Source organism: Haemaphysalis longicornis, unplaced genomic scaffold (assembly GCF_048455015.1).
Source record: "Haemaphysalis longicornis isolate Haplotype H1 unplaced genomic scaffold, Haemaphysalis longicornis Haplotype H1 scaffold_2, whole genome shotgun sequence".
Lineage (NCBI taxonomy): Eukaryota > Metazoa > Arthropoda > Arachnida > Ixodida > Ixodidae > Haemaphysalis > Haemaphysalis longicornis.
Genome location: NW_027526295.1, coordinates 93,029,123 through 93,043,734, shown reverse-complemented (window position 1 = coordinate 93,043,734; position 14,612 = coordinate 93,029,123). Strand labels below are relative to the sequence as shown.

Sequence of the window (14,612 nt, the reverse complement as noted above, 5' to 3'; positions counted from 1 at the left end):
ACAATTTCGAGCAAGTGTTATAGACTGCATTATCAATTTTGAACAAAAAAGAAAAAGAAATTTTGGCAATATGACAGCAAGATTAAGATCTGGGAATAAGCTTTCCAGCACAATGGCTGGTGAGGTGCTCAAGAAATGCATCACGCTTCGATAAGCAGGCGATGGGGTTTGGAAGATTATTCCACAATGAAATGGCACGTGGCAAGCCAAATAAGTTGAATAGACGTGTTTTACCAAATCTTCGCTCGAAACTGAATTGGTTATGAAGCCGTGCTTACATGCATACAGGTGCTTCCAGATGCAATGGGGATGGCGCAGCTGAATTTATGTGTTTGTGCAAAAGACAGAGAAGAGCGATGGAGCAGCGAGTTTCTAACAGGTGAATTGACATATCTAGTTTAATATGAGTAATTCTAGCGTGGCGGTCCTAATTCTGAGAAATTAAGCGCGCAGCTATATTTTGAATCCATTCTATGGTTCGTATTATGTAAGCTTGATGTAGTGACCATACAGATGAAGCAAACTCTAACTGTGGACGAACGAAAGTTAAATAGGCTGATTGATTGTTGGGTTCTACACGCCGAGGCAACGCAGGCGATGAGGCGCGCCTTAGTGGAGGGCTCCGGATTAAGTTTGACCACCTGGGGATCTTTACCGTGCGCCGAAATCTCGTAGACACTGTCGTTTTTGCTTTTCGCCTCCATCAGAAAAGCGACCGCCGCCACCGGGACTCGAACCCGCGTAAGTTATATTGGCTGATTTACGCATGTCAGTAGGTGTGTTACAAGAGTTTTTGCATAGGTAAACCAATTATTTCGATGCTTAGGCACACACTGTGAATATATGATACGACCATGACAAGTGAGGTTTTAAGTGTACTCCTAGGTCAAGGCAGTATGACGTTGCCCTTGTCAAGTCAGTGGTATTGACAGAATATGTATGGTTAGGATTATTTCGCTTGTGAGAGATACAAATTATTTTACCCTTAGATTTAAGGTTCATCTGCTAGGTGCCGCACAAATTACAAATTATGTTTAGGTCATTTTGAAAGGCGATATGATCATCAGGAGTGCTTATGGGCCGATATATGATGCAATCATCTGCGAAAGCGACATGGAAGACGAGTTATTAGTAGGTAACTCATTATTGTAAATTATAAACCGTAAAGGGCCAAGAATACCATCTTGAGGGACGCCCGATATGACGTCAGTGAACGGGGAGCTGAAGCTATTGACCGCTGTAAATTGCTGGCGTAACGGTAAGAAGTTACGGAGTCACGATAGCGTAAGGGAATCTCATTGAAGGGACGATAATTTAGAGATAAGGCGGTAGTGGGCGACGTGGTCAAAAGCCTTAGAGTAGTCTAAGAAAATGGAATCGGTTTGTACATTGTTATCCATGTTAAGTGCAAGTCAGGCGGGAGTTCCAAAAGTTGAGGGTCACATGAGAAGCCTTGTCTAAACCCTCTTTGATTAGTGAAGCAGAAATTATTAGACTCACGGTGGTTGTAAATGTGGGAGACGATGATATGCTCGAGTGGCTTGCAACAAATGCAAGTCAGTGAATTGGGGCGAACGTTATTGGGGGAAGTTTTATCGCCACTTTTAAAGACCGGAACCACTTTTGTAGTTTTCGGGTCGTTGGGTAGCTGTCCGGATGATAAAGATTTTCGAAAGAGGCGAAAAAGAATCTGCAACACCTGCAACACAAAAAGAATCTGAAGAAGCAACACCTGGGTATGAGGTGCGCCGTACTGGAGGGCTGCTGGTTAATTTTTACCACATCAGAATTTCTAACGTGAGCCGAAATCTGGGCCCGCTTGCACGAACACACGTTCTTATTGGCAGTCTTATTCACAGTCTAGTCTTATTCACGGACTTCAATAAGACCACGAATAAGATTCGGACTAGTGCGCTTGCTCGAAAGCACTCGGGCCAGTCTACAGAGCAGCCTTATTGAAGAATATAGGGATAGCGGGTACGTAGGTGAGCACAAGAGGCCCCTAGGGAAAAGCGGGGAATACGCCGCAAAACTGCTTGTTGCCGTCGCCGGCGTTGGGCAAGCGTTTATTTTCAACCATGATTTTATAAAATCAAGAAATGCTGACCATCAGACGCCGTATTTGGTCCTTGTGACACATACGTTACAATGATCCGCCATCCTTGGTACGCCAACTCACGCGGCCGGGCCTCGGTCGCCCGGCCGCGTAAAGCAAAGATCATCTGCTCGAAGCGTGGGCCCGAGAAACCCACTGGGCTGACGCAAAAAGCAGCGACGTTGTCTGACGTTGTCGCAACACGAGTCGTGCGTTCATCTCACCGTAAATTAGGAAGTTGCGAATTGGCTTCGGGTTCATTGTCGTAGACTCGGATGCAACGAGCACTCCAGCGGCTCACGCCGCCTGGAACGGCGACACGTCACACGATCGCAACAACCCGCTGCCTCGCCGGCAGCACGTCAGCGAGGGCTGCCGATGTAAACAATCGCGCTGTAGAATATAGCCGAGTGTTGGTATTATGCATGCTGCTTTTATGTGTCGCCTCCGGATCCCATTTGCTCAAGAAGAATGCGCTTCGTAACCGCCACTTTCGAAGAGAAGGACTGAAAGACGCGAGTCTGCGCAGCTTCTCGTTGAAAACGTGATTTTATTTGACGCTCACGGGCAGAGGTACTACAGGCTGCTAGCGTTTTGATGTTGTGTGTAATTTTTTTGTCACATTGTAGTTCTATTGTGAACGCCTATTGTGAGCGCGAGACTCCGAAGCGTAGGAAATCATTTATTTCACTGCTCCATTATCCGCATCACCAAACACATCGAGGAACGCTTCGTCTTCTACGAGACTGATCATCATCATCGTTGGTTGCTGGTCCGGTGTTCCGAGACGGCTTAGTCGTACAATAAACGCCTTACCTCACCGAGTAACCAAGGCCCTTACAAGTGGTGGAGGTTGCGCTCGATCCCGTCCTCAACGCCTTCCAAGCAGACCCCTGGAGCTCCGTTAGGTAGGCGATTGCCTGTAGCAGCGATGCAGCGTGAGGCCGGAAGCAGTCCCGCTGGCACCTCCCCTGCTGCGCCTCTGGCATTTGCTATCACCAGCTGCCAGCGCGATCCCCCTCATTTCGCCGGGCTCTACCATGAAGACGTTGAAGACTGGCTGGATCAGTTTACTCGAGTCAGTGCGTTTAACCGTTGGGATGACGTGGCGAAGCTACAGAACGTTGGGTTTTCCTTGGACAAGGTGGCACAAACATGGTTTCTTAACAACAACCACCGGCTCGCCGACTGGGCCACCTTTTGTCAGGAGCTGCGCCAGATATTCGGTAGGCCAACCGCGCGGTCAGACATGGCGAAAAGGAAGCTGGCCAGTCGCCTTCAAGGCCCTGAGGAGACGTATGCGTCTTACATAGAGGACGTTCTCGCTCTATGTCGCCGTGTGGATGCAAGCATGCCGGAGGCGGACAAGGTTCGCCAGGTCCTGAAGGGCATAGCACCTTTTGCCTTCAACGCCCTTGTAATACAAAACCCTTCGACCATCAGCGATATCCGGACAACCTGTCAGCGCCTGGACGAACTGCAAGCCGTCCGTCTGCAAGCAAATGGTCTTGCTGTGCAACCACAGGGGGACGTGGACCTACGCGCCCTCATACGTCAAATCATCCGCGAAGAGCTCCAGTTCAATGACCCGCCATCTCCTCCACGTGATTCCTTTCGCTCGGAAGCGCTCCAGTTGCGCGACCTCGTGAAGGAGGAGCTGGCATCCATGACGGGTGGGATGCCGACGCCACCCCCCATTACTACAACTCCCACCCCGTCCTACTCGGCGATGGTATCGCGACCGCCCCTGCCTCAAGGTGCCCCATTCGCACCCGCACATGTAACAGCGATCTCTGCAGCGACCGTTCCACGGGGGTACTACACCAACATGCGAACCCCTCGCCAGGCTTTCTCGAGTGACCGACCCGTCTGCTATTACTGCGGGATCAGGGGACACATATCCCGCTTCTGCCGACGCCGTATGCAAGATGAACGAGGAGGGTACGCACCGTTTGAACGAGATTTCGGTTATCCTTACGGTTCACACCGTCGTGTCTATGATTCAACCCCGCGACGCTCATCGCCACCCTCTCCCTCGTTTGAACCGCCTCAGACCAATCGTCCCTCCCGCCGCCGATCACCCTCACCGTATCGACGGTCCGTGTCTCCTCTTCACCCGGCTTCCCACGTTCCCGACAACCGCTCGGAAAACTAGCTCCTGCAGGTTTCGGAGGTGAAACTGCGTCGCTCGGAAAATGCTCAAGTCCTCCTCAACGACCATCAAACTTTTTATCTGTGCTAGTGGAAGGAATTTTTGTTAATGCTCTTGTGGATACTGGTGCAAGCGTTTCGGTTATTCATGCAGATTTGTGTTCGCGTCTCCGTAAGGTTAAAACTCCCTACACGGGTCCTTCACTGTGCAATGCTAACGGAGTCGTACTGCAACCCTCAGCGCAGTGTACAGTTCGAGTATTCATAGATGGAAGCCGTCATCACGTTCCCTGTGCAGTGCTTACTCCGTGTGCACACCAATTGATTCTGGGGTGGGACTTTCTATCTTCGGCGTCCGCTGTCATTTCCTGCAATTTACCGGCTGTCGAACTCACGGCTACCCACTTCTCCAGCGTTGATGATGAGGAGCCGCCTCGGTTGGTGGCACAAGCTGATCACGTTTTGCTTCCTGGGCAAGAGACACTATCGACAATGTGCTCAGATAGGATTCAAGATGGTGACATTTTAGCCGTTCCTGCAGGGTCCTTCCTTCCTAAAGGAGTCGTCATTCCCACCTGCCTCGTTCGGTTTTCGAATGGGTCAGCGGTACTTGCTGCAACGAACGTCAGTTCAGAGCCGATCTTGCTGCCCAAAGGTGCTTCTATTGCTACTGCTGCTGCTGACAGCCAGGTCATGTCTGTTATGCCGATTTGCTCGTCGTCAGCAGGCCAGCGCCTTTCGGATCCTGCATCGTCATCGGCCGCTCTTGTCGCAACCATTAGCTCTGACCTCAGCCCTAAAGAGGCAGAGTCCCTCCTTGCTTTGCTTGAAAGACACGCAGCTTGTTTTGACTTCTCTTCGTCGAAGCTGGGGCAGACTTCCGCAACAGCACAACGCATTGACACGGATGGCTCTCGTATCATCCGTCGCCGTCCGTATCGTGTATCTTCGTCTGAACGACAGATCATCGAGGACCACGTTTCGGACATGCTTGAACGCAACATCATTCGCCCTTCTGTTAGCCCGTGGTCGTCGCCCGTCGTTTTGGTTCGCAAAAAAGACGGATCAGTGCGTTTCTGCGTTGATTATCGTGCACTAAACAAAATTACCCGAAAAGATGTATACCCCATGCCCCGGATAGATGACGCTCTGGACTGTTTACAAGGTGCGGAATATTTCTCGAGCATTGACCTCCGATCCGGCTATTGGTAAATCCCGATGCATGAATCTGACAAAGAAAAAACCGCGTTTTCTACCCCGGACGGACTTTATGAATTCAATGTTATGCCTTTTGGATTATGCAATGCCCCAGCTACGTTTGAGCGTCTCATGGATACAGTCCTGCGTGGACTCAAATGGAGGACATGTTTATGTTATTTGGATGATCTTGTGATCGTCTCATCGACTTTTCCTCAACATCTTGAGCGCTTGAACGAAGTACTTACATGCTTAGCAAATGCTGGACTTCAGCTCAACACAAAGAAATGCCGTTTTGCCAGCAAAACAATCAAAGTCCTCGGTCATGTCGTCAGCAAAGAAGGCATCCAACCAGACCCTGACAAAATAACAGCTGTGATCAATTTTCCTCGACCGCTACAACAAAAAGCCCTCCGCAGTTTCCTCGGCCTTGCCTCTTACTTTCGCCGTTTTATTCCCGGTTTTGCCATCCTTGCTTCACCTCTCAACAGGCTTCTGCAATCCGACGTTCCCTTCACCTGGTCGGACGAATGTGAAAAAGCTTTGCACGCTCTTAAAGGTGCGCTTACTTGTCGCCCAGTGTTGTGCCACTTCGATGAGACAAGACCCGCACTTCTCCATACCGACGCCAGTGGGACCGGCATTGGCGCCGTTCTCCTCCAACGGGACGACCAATCAAGAGAGCGGCCTGTTGCTTATGCCAGTCGCTCGCTCACGCCCGCCGAAAAAAACTACAGCATCACAGAACAAGAATGCCTTGCCGTCGTTTGGGCTGTCTAGAAATTTCGGCCATATTTATACGGCCACCATTTCACCGTCGTAACCGATCATCACGCACTCTGCTGGTTATCGACTTTAAAGAACCTTACTGGACGCCTTGGACGGTGGATTCTTCGTTTACAAGAATACGACTTCTCTGTCACATACAAGTCGGGCAAGAAACACCTCGATGCAGACGCGCTATCGCGCTGCCCGCTATCGCCTTCACATACTGCTTGCGTAACGCCGCCGGCAAAAGCGTTGCCGCTTGCGCCTGTCAGCTCCATTGCGGTCGGTGAACGCTTTGAGCTTAAAAAGCTCCAAGAAGAAGACCACTATTGTCAAAGCATTGTCGACAGACTGAGTGGTAGAACACAGCCTCGAAACAGTCGCTTGCGCCGCCAGCAAACAAAATTTCGGGTTGTTGATGGCGTGTTGCATCGTCAAAATTACCATCCTACTGGAGAAAAGTGGGTTCCCGTTGTACCCCGGGCACTGCAGCAGAAAATTTTGGAGGCCTTTGATGACGATGCGACCTCTGGCCACCTCGGATATCAGAAAACGTATGACCGCATCCGAGCCCGTTTCTTTTGGCCTGGCATGTCCAAAAGCGTATCCAAGTACGTCGCGTCCTGTACCTCCTGCCAGCGTCGCAAGCGCCCTACATCACCTCCGGCCGGACAGCTACAACCTATCTCGTGCCCCGCTGAGCCTTTTGAGGTTGTGGGGATTGATTTGTACGGGCCGCTACCTAGAACTCCTACCGGTTACCGCTGGATCGTCACAGCTGTGGACCATCTGACACGCTATTCTGAAACGGCTCCCTTGCGTACTGGATGTGCCGAAGAGGTCGCTAGCTTCTTTTTGCACCGCATCGTCTTGCGGCATGGCGCCCCTCGTGTCCTGCTAAGTGACCGGGGGAGAACGTTCCTCTCGAATATCGTTGCAGAAGTCCTGCATGCTTCACGAACTGTTCACAAATTGACCACCGGATATCACCCTCAAACTAATGGACTTACTGAAAGATTTCATCGCACGCTTTCTGACATGCTTTCAATGTACATCGCACCTGATCACAGCAATTGGGACCACATACTCCCTTTCGTAACATTCGCTTACAATACGGCTACCCAACGCACCACCGGTTATTCCCCATTCTTCCTCGTATACGGCCGCCAACCGTCCTCGCCACTAGACACATGTTTCTTTACCGCCCCTGTATCACGTTCTGCTCCAAGCACTGAACAGTTCATCTCTCGCGTGAAGTATTGCCGCCAGCTTGCCCGTGACCGCACTACTGAGTGCCACCAGGACAGGACAGAGCGCTACAACGCATCTCACCGGACTGTTGATTTCCGACCTGGCGATGAAGTTTTGTTATGGACCCCTTTCCGGGTTCCTGGACTTTGCGAAAAATTCCTTCACCGTTTCCTTGGACCGTACACCGTTCTAGAGAAAACCTCACCGGTCAACTTCCGCATAACCCCCGTAACTCCACCTGCCGACCGCCGATGCCGTGGCACCGAGATTGTGCACGTGTCTCGGCTCAAGCCGTTCCATCGTCGTCCTTCCGTGTGATTGCGGCCGGGAGGCCGCCTTAACGGGCGGGGGGGAATAAGTGTGAGCGCGAGACTCCGAAGCGTAGGAAATCATTTATTTCACTGCTCCATTATCCGCATCACCAAACACATCGAGGAACGCTTCGTCTTCTACGAGACTGATCATCATCATCGTTGGTTGCTGGTCCGGTGTTCCGAGACGGCTTAGTCGTACAATAAACGCCTTACCTCACCGAGTAACCAAGGCCCTTACACTATTTGTTTTTCCTGGGTTAATGGGCATGATTTTATAAAACAATACATTTGTTCCGTCCTTTCCGTGCCACCTTTTCGTAGCTGGTGACAGGCGACATAGCAGACGATCATACATTCACACCGCGCGCTTGGCCGCCCGATGTCTGCTCGGGACTAATATCGGGCCGCAGACTATCACTCGTGTCCATCTTTGTTTGACCTGAGGGAGAAAAAAAGCCGCGCTACCCGGGAAAAACAAGCCCACGCCCATAGCGCACAGCGAAATTTGAAAACGGTGGTTGGCTGCAGCCATCGGTGCCACTTCCAAAGTAGGCATAGAGTTAATACTACTGACTCTAGAGGAAAAGCTGCCCGGCCAGCCCGTGCATTGAAACCGTGCTACACCTGGGCGCAGACATGATGCCACCCTCACAGCGTTGCCCGCTGTCTTTTTGCCTACTAGAGTTGGCGGCAGTAGTGGGTTTTCACCTAGAAACATACGCATTCCATCATGGCAGCCACCGTTGCTGTGAGTGCGCCGTGAAAACTTTGCTGTGCAGAAACGTTGTGTGAAGTTTTTCCTGTGGTAGGCAGCGAACTTTTGTGCTATGCTGCCTCGTTAGATGCAGTTTTGCATTCTCCGCAACTGAGAAGGTTAGCGCGTAGATTAGCGGGTACTTCGTACGCTCGGAGAGGTAGCTTTTGCGGGTGCGTCAGGGGAGTTCGGTCGTCGCTTCGGAGTTAAGCGGACGTGTTTTTTCGTGCTCCTGTGCTTCGGAGGGGCTTCATTTCGGCAGCCCGTTGCAAGCGCGGGCCGTTGGACGTCGCCCGGCTTTCGCTCTGCTGGTGTGGGCGGTCGAGTGCCAGCTCCCCCCCCCCCTCCCTCCCTCCAGTACCCGTCTCCAAAGCGGTCAGGACCGCCGCAGCCTTCGCTCTTCGTCGCACGATGCTCGCCTCCGCGCTTCACCGTTCCCTTCGAGGTTTCTCGTCTCCCGGACGCAGCATTACGCCAGCCAACAGTGTTCGTGGTGTGTTGTGTGCGACGGAATCGACCACAGTGGAACTACTCTTCTCTACTCTTTCCTCACCTTTGTAATCTTTACTTTTCTTTCTCCTATCCTATTTCCCCAACTATTCCCGCTTCCGGACTGTGTTAAATGCAGGTGAGCTCCCATGAGAGCTTAACAATATCCCCAGTCCATTTATTTTCCTGCTTCCTTTAAAAAGAAATAACTTCCCCCTGATTGCTTTTTTCCCCTGATTTTTTTCCTGGTGTCTTCCCCTGTATTCGCGCATGCACTGTTTCTGTATACATCATTTTGTGTGTGCTAAAAGAGTTCAGTTGATATGCAGCGCTAGTCCTGTGTAGTCTTTTCTTTGTTGTCCCGTCTGTACAGCGCTATTTTAACATGTTTCACACGCCTCCCCCCCCTTCTGTATGCGTCAGCTGATTGTTTTCGCAATCTATTGAGGTGCTCTTTACAACTACTTGCTTTTCTAGCGAATGGAAGTTCGAACTGGACAACGCTTCCAAGAAATGCATGTAAATGGAAATCGTATTTGTGACTGCACTTTATGCTAAACAAACGTGCTTTCTGTGCCTGTGCCTGTCTACGAGGCCCCTGCAGCACGTGTGTCAACTTTTATCTCCAGTTGAAATGCGTTTAGGTAGTGGCCCTTGCGTTAGCTTAGATTCAATCACCGTGAAATACCCAAGCCTAATATTACTAAGTTATGTGCATCAAGAAACTCTCTCAAGAGATTTTCCGTTTTTCTAGGTACGCGTAGAAGATTTGTCATTGATTGTATGCTTGGGGACGTCACACAAGGTACATGATTAATGTTGTCAGGTTACATTAGGTCGCAATAATTCTATTTAATACCAGCTTAAACAAAATCTCAACAAAAGCAAACCAGAGACTAGAAGATATCATGTAGAACGCGCATTTCTATTTTGGGTTTGTGGAACTATAGCTTTCAGTACTTCCAACTACAAAGAAAGTAGTGCAAGTGTTCATTAGTCGCTTCAGGGCTCTTTACCTTTTAAAATTTCATGCCCCCTCTCCCAGAATAAAGACGAAAATTGTGTGAGGAACTGACTATTTCCAGCAAAGCTATGGCAGGTTTAAAGCCAATAGACAGACAGGGTTAAAAGCCAAAAAAACCTTTTTGAAGAAAAAACAATTTCATGATAAAAAACCTAAACACTGGAGAAGAGGAGAAGAACGAAATAAACAAATACAAGCAGAGGCAGCATAAAAGAGCAAAAAATGAACAAAGCAAATGCAATTCTACGATGCAGTTAGTCACGAAAGCTTCCACGAAGGAGCAGACACTTCAGGAGAAATTTTACAAAAATGAGAAATTATGTACCCTATTTACATTATGTACACAGAAAATCGGACATATTTCAGTGGTTTTAGACAAGATGGAGCTGAAGTAGCCAAATCAGTTCTTGCCTTGAAGAAGCAGATTGCAGTGATTAAAAGAGAAAAACAATCACAGGTGCTGTAGGGGTGTTACCAGCATGCAGCATCCTTAGTTTGCCCATTTTGTCATTTTGCCTGCTTCTTTTATGCCTATCTTTTTTTCGCCCGTGGTGCTGTCTTTGTACTGGCCATTTCCACATCATGTTTTTTTTTCTCTCGAATTTTTTATCCTTGATTTTATGCCAGTCCTTTCCTTTCCTTTCAAGTTTCCTGTTCCCATTTGCACATGTAGCACAGCCATCTGGACAGTTCTTCTTCTTTCCTTGGTTAACCTCCCTAGCTTTCTTCTACAGTTTCTTCCTTTCTTTGAAGTCGCACATTAGGTCATCTTAGCCTTGCTCTTACCATCACTAACTTCCCTGAGGTCTGGTGGTATTACTGGGGGTGAAATAAAATTTGTTGGATGAGAATTGCTTGTACATATGACCCTCTTGCTTTTTCTGTGTTTATTTTTGCTTATGATACACGGGCTGATGGCATTGCGATGGCCCATTATTTTTGATGAAAATAAGAATGCTGATGACCACAATCTGAATGAGCATTAGCTAGAACTTTCATAATCAGCTACAGCATTACTGGAACCCAGCTTCGGTAATGGAACTTCGTCATCATCCTTGTTGCTGTGAGCACGCTGGAATGGAAGCGTGGAAATTCTACAAGGTCTGGTGTGACACCTTTGTGGGCATCGATTTGATGTTGGCATAAATGAGAAGGCTGTGCTACACATATCGAATTCCTTCGTTCTATCGCGTATCGCATTCGCATATCGCATTCCTTTTTTTTATCTAGTGTATACAGCTGAAGAACGTCTCCAGATGGCCCTGGCTGAACCAATACGTGCAGATGTAACTGTCGCAAATAATAAAATTGAGAGTTCAATTTATTGTCGGCTTTCTTAATGACTGCCATATGCAATGGACATTAAGTGTCTGAATACTCTATATTAGCAATTGATAGTCTCATGCTAGGCAGTCTTATTCACCTGCTATAGTTATGTTTGGCAGCTGTTTCAAAATTAACCACTATGATTGAAGTAATGAGCGGTAATAACAATTTATAGGTGCACTCAAATTAATTTACTTTTCAAGGGAGACGTATATCCTTCGTCGACTTCGCCTTGCACAAAATACATGACGGTCCCATCGCGACCCAAGAAAGCGCATATGTGTGTCACCTCAACATGCTTCCTAGGCGGTTTCTGCTGACAGACAGATTTCCGGCAGAACCCGCAGGCATTTCAGGCAAAACCACCTGCAGGCGGGGTGGTCCTGATAATTGGGCGTGAACAGAAGTGGCCGTTTCCGTTCATTTGCGAAGGCACCCAGGGAAGGACAGAATAATTTTTCTTAACGCCCCCCCCAACACGGGTGCCCATCTCACATGAATGAAGGTTACTCCTCCTCTTCCTCCTCTGTGCAGGTATATACATGGGCCATATGAGAGTAGAGGTGCAAGTATACGTAATTAAACAACGTCGCTGATCCACCGAGTTTAAGAAATGTGTCATGCAAAGCATCAAATATATTCTCGAAAATTTCAGATTGCGTGTTTCAGCGATCGAAGGAGCATGCACCAATCGCACACACCCATACAGGAGATTTCTGCACCTACATTCGGGATTACCTTTCGGCTTCGCCTTGTCGTCCTCTAGAAAACCACCTTATCGTGAAAATAAAGTTACCATTATTATTATTAGTTGGCGGTTGTTTTATCTCTGACTCAAGTAAAACACCGTTCAGTGAAAGTATAACAGCACCCGTAAACAAGAGCCTAGTTATACGCTAGGCATGATAAAATGGTTCGTACATTTGTTTGTTTTTAATTTAAGAATCATATACGATTAAAAGGAGCTGATCTGCCCAGACATGTTTCGCGTAACATGATATCACCGGCTGACGGCGAGTTCAAATCGGCAGCAGCCACTACGGACATCTAGAGAAGGTGTCCTTGAAGATAGCCGGCGGCGGCTTTATTCCGTATCGTCGGCAGTCTTCGCAAGCTTGTCTTCGCAAGCAACGAAGTCACACAGCAGACACTAAGGCGTGTTAGAGTGAACCTTTGTAAATTAGCCCCACACGACTGACGCTCCTCACAATATACCGAAACTGAATTTGGCGCTTCAGCCCGACGTCTTCTTCTTGCTTATAATTTCATTTGTTTTTGTTCGTCAAGCATGAATACTTCAAGAAAACTAATAAAAAGCATGCAAACTTGTGAAGAAACTCAGTCATTGCCATAAAAGGTGCCTAATTTTAGCTTAGGGCCCTAAATTTGTGCCTCATTTTCAAGAAAAATTGTTAGCCATATCTTCAACTACTGATCTGGCAACTACAGCGTGGCATCATGGCGGCATTCATGTTTAGACACATTTCTGAGCCAGCTTTACCCGCCTGAAAGTAGGTAGGCCTTGCGGCTTCCGGCGCCTGCGTTGTCTGTCGCTTTCCGCCCTCTCTCCCGAGGGCGTTTCCAACGGCGTCGATCTCCTCGGAACAGGCATTTATTTGTTCCAAGCAGACGGTCGAACGGCCGCCGCTTGGTATCGTTCGCCGCTTGTACGGCTACTGAACTCGTTTTTCACTGTATGGAGGTCGATCTTTATGATGAAACGACCGACCACGTCAGCATAAGACTGTGAATAAGACTGCTCGGAGAAGGCTTATTCACAGTCTTATTGCGTTCTTATTTAGAGTCTTATTCGCTGTTTTAAGTTTCCAGAAAGCGTCTTATAGCCTAGGGAACATAAGACCCCGAATAAGACTGCCAATAAGATTAGACTGCGAATAAGACTGTCTTATTTGGCTTCGAGCAAGCAGGCCCTGGACACATGGGCGTTTTTGTTTTTTGCTGTGATGAGGAAAGCAGCAATCACAGCATAGATAGAACTCGCCTCCTTGGACTCAGCAGCAGAACGCCATATCCACTGAGTTACCTCGGCGGGTTGTCAATAAGTCTGCTACGATATTTCACCAGTGTTCGTGGTCTATCTTTTGCCGCTGTCTTCTAATCAGGTTAACTGCTGGCTCACCCGCTGCATCAGGAGTACTTTATTCCATAGTGAAAACAACATTGAAAGAGGTTTCGCTAGCTGCATTTTAGTACGAAGTAAGATTGTATGACTTTACGACGCAAAAGCTGTACAGCTTTCATATGTAGCCATACGGCTGAATGGAGGTGGATGTCACTATTTCCTGCTCAGAAACTTACTCCACGTTGGGGATTTCCCTCAATCAGGTAGATAAACACCTGTTTAATAGTTCGAGTTATAAATTCGCTCTCGCGCTACACATGGCTAGCCTCTTCGTTCGCTCAGTTGGTATAGTGACTGCCCTAGATAGGCGGCGATCCAGGGTTCGAATTCTGGACTAGGACAAATTTGTCTTCATCAGCGGAGTTTACGAGGAAGCTGTACAGCTTTCCTTTATACCCGTACGGCTGCATTGAGGTGGATGTAAAATTTTCCTCCGCATAACATTACCACATCTTGGGGATTTCCCCTAAATCTGGTCTATAAATACATTTTAGTAGTAACAGACCTACATATGAAAATTGTGCCGCCGCGCCGACGTTCATCCGAATTTGTGTCATTTCGCATGTACAGGAACCCGACGGAAGTACCTCAGGAGTGCTGACATTACAAAGTACCTTCATCGTGTCCTCGTTGTGGCTCAGTACATCTGAAAATAGCGTGATGTGGAGGGCAGAGCAAGGAATGAGCCCAAAAATTAACCTTCTGCGTCATACTCCTGATGGTCGAAAAATTGCATAGTGTTGTTCTTTGTTTTGTTATATACAATAAAATGAATTTTCGAATGATTTTGGCTGCTTGTATACTTAGTACATTTCGGAAGACAAGGGTTTCTTGTGGGTGGGTTCAAACGGTGACGCGTGGGAAAATTGTTGCCCCATTTATGCAAGGGCGAATATTTAAAGTGTGGGTTCAACCCCACTGCGATGCCGATTTTTAATCTTGAAATCTGTGCTTACCCACGGCGTTATGACATCCTTTACCATACCGCTGGAAGAGATGAGTATGAAAAATTGTAATTATATTGTGGTCGTTAACTTGAACTCTGCTACATAGGAGAGTTCTTGCGTAGGCATTCATCAGGAAGAGTACAAACATTGCCA

General features: G+C 48.2%; 1 protein-coding gene across 2 annotated transcripts in view; it reads left to right on the top strand.

Annotated features, from left to right (window-relative positions):
* LOC144167252 (acetylcholinesterase-like) overlaps positions 1–14,270 on the top strand; it is a 40,753-nt gene extending 26,483 nt beyond the window's left edge. For both annotated transcript variants that reach the window (XR_013321904.1, XM_077696584.1), the window contains one exon: positions 14,083–14,270. The gene's annotated coding sequence lies outside the window, so the exon portion shown is untranslated. The remainder of the gene's footprint in view (positions 1–14,082) is intronic.
* Positions 14,271–14,612: the final 342 nt, after the last annotated feature.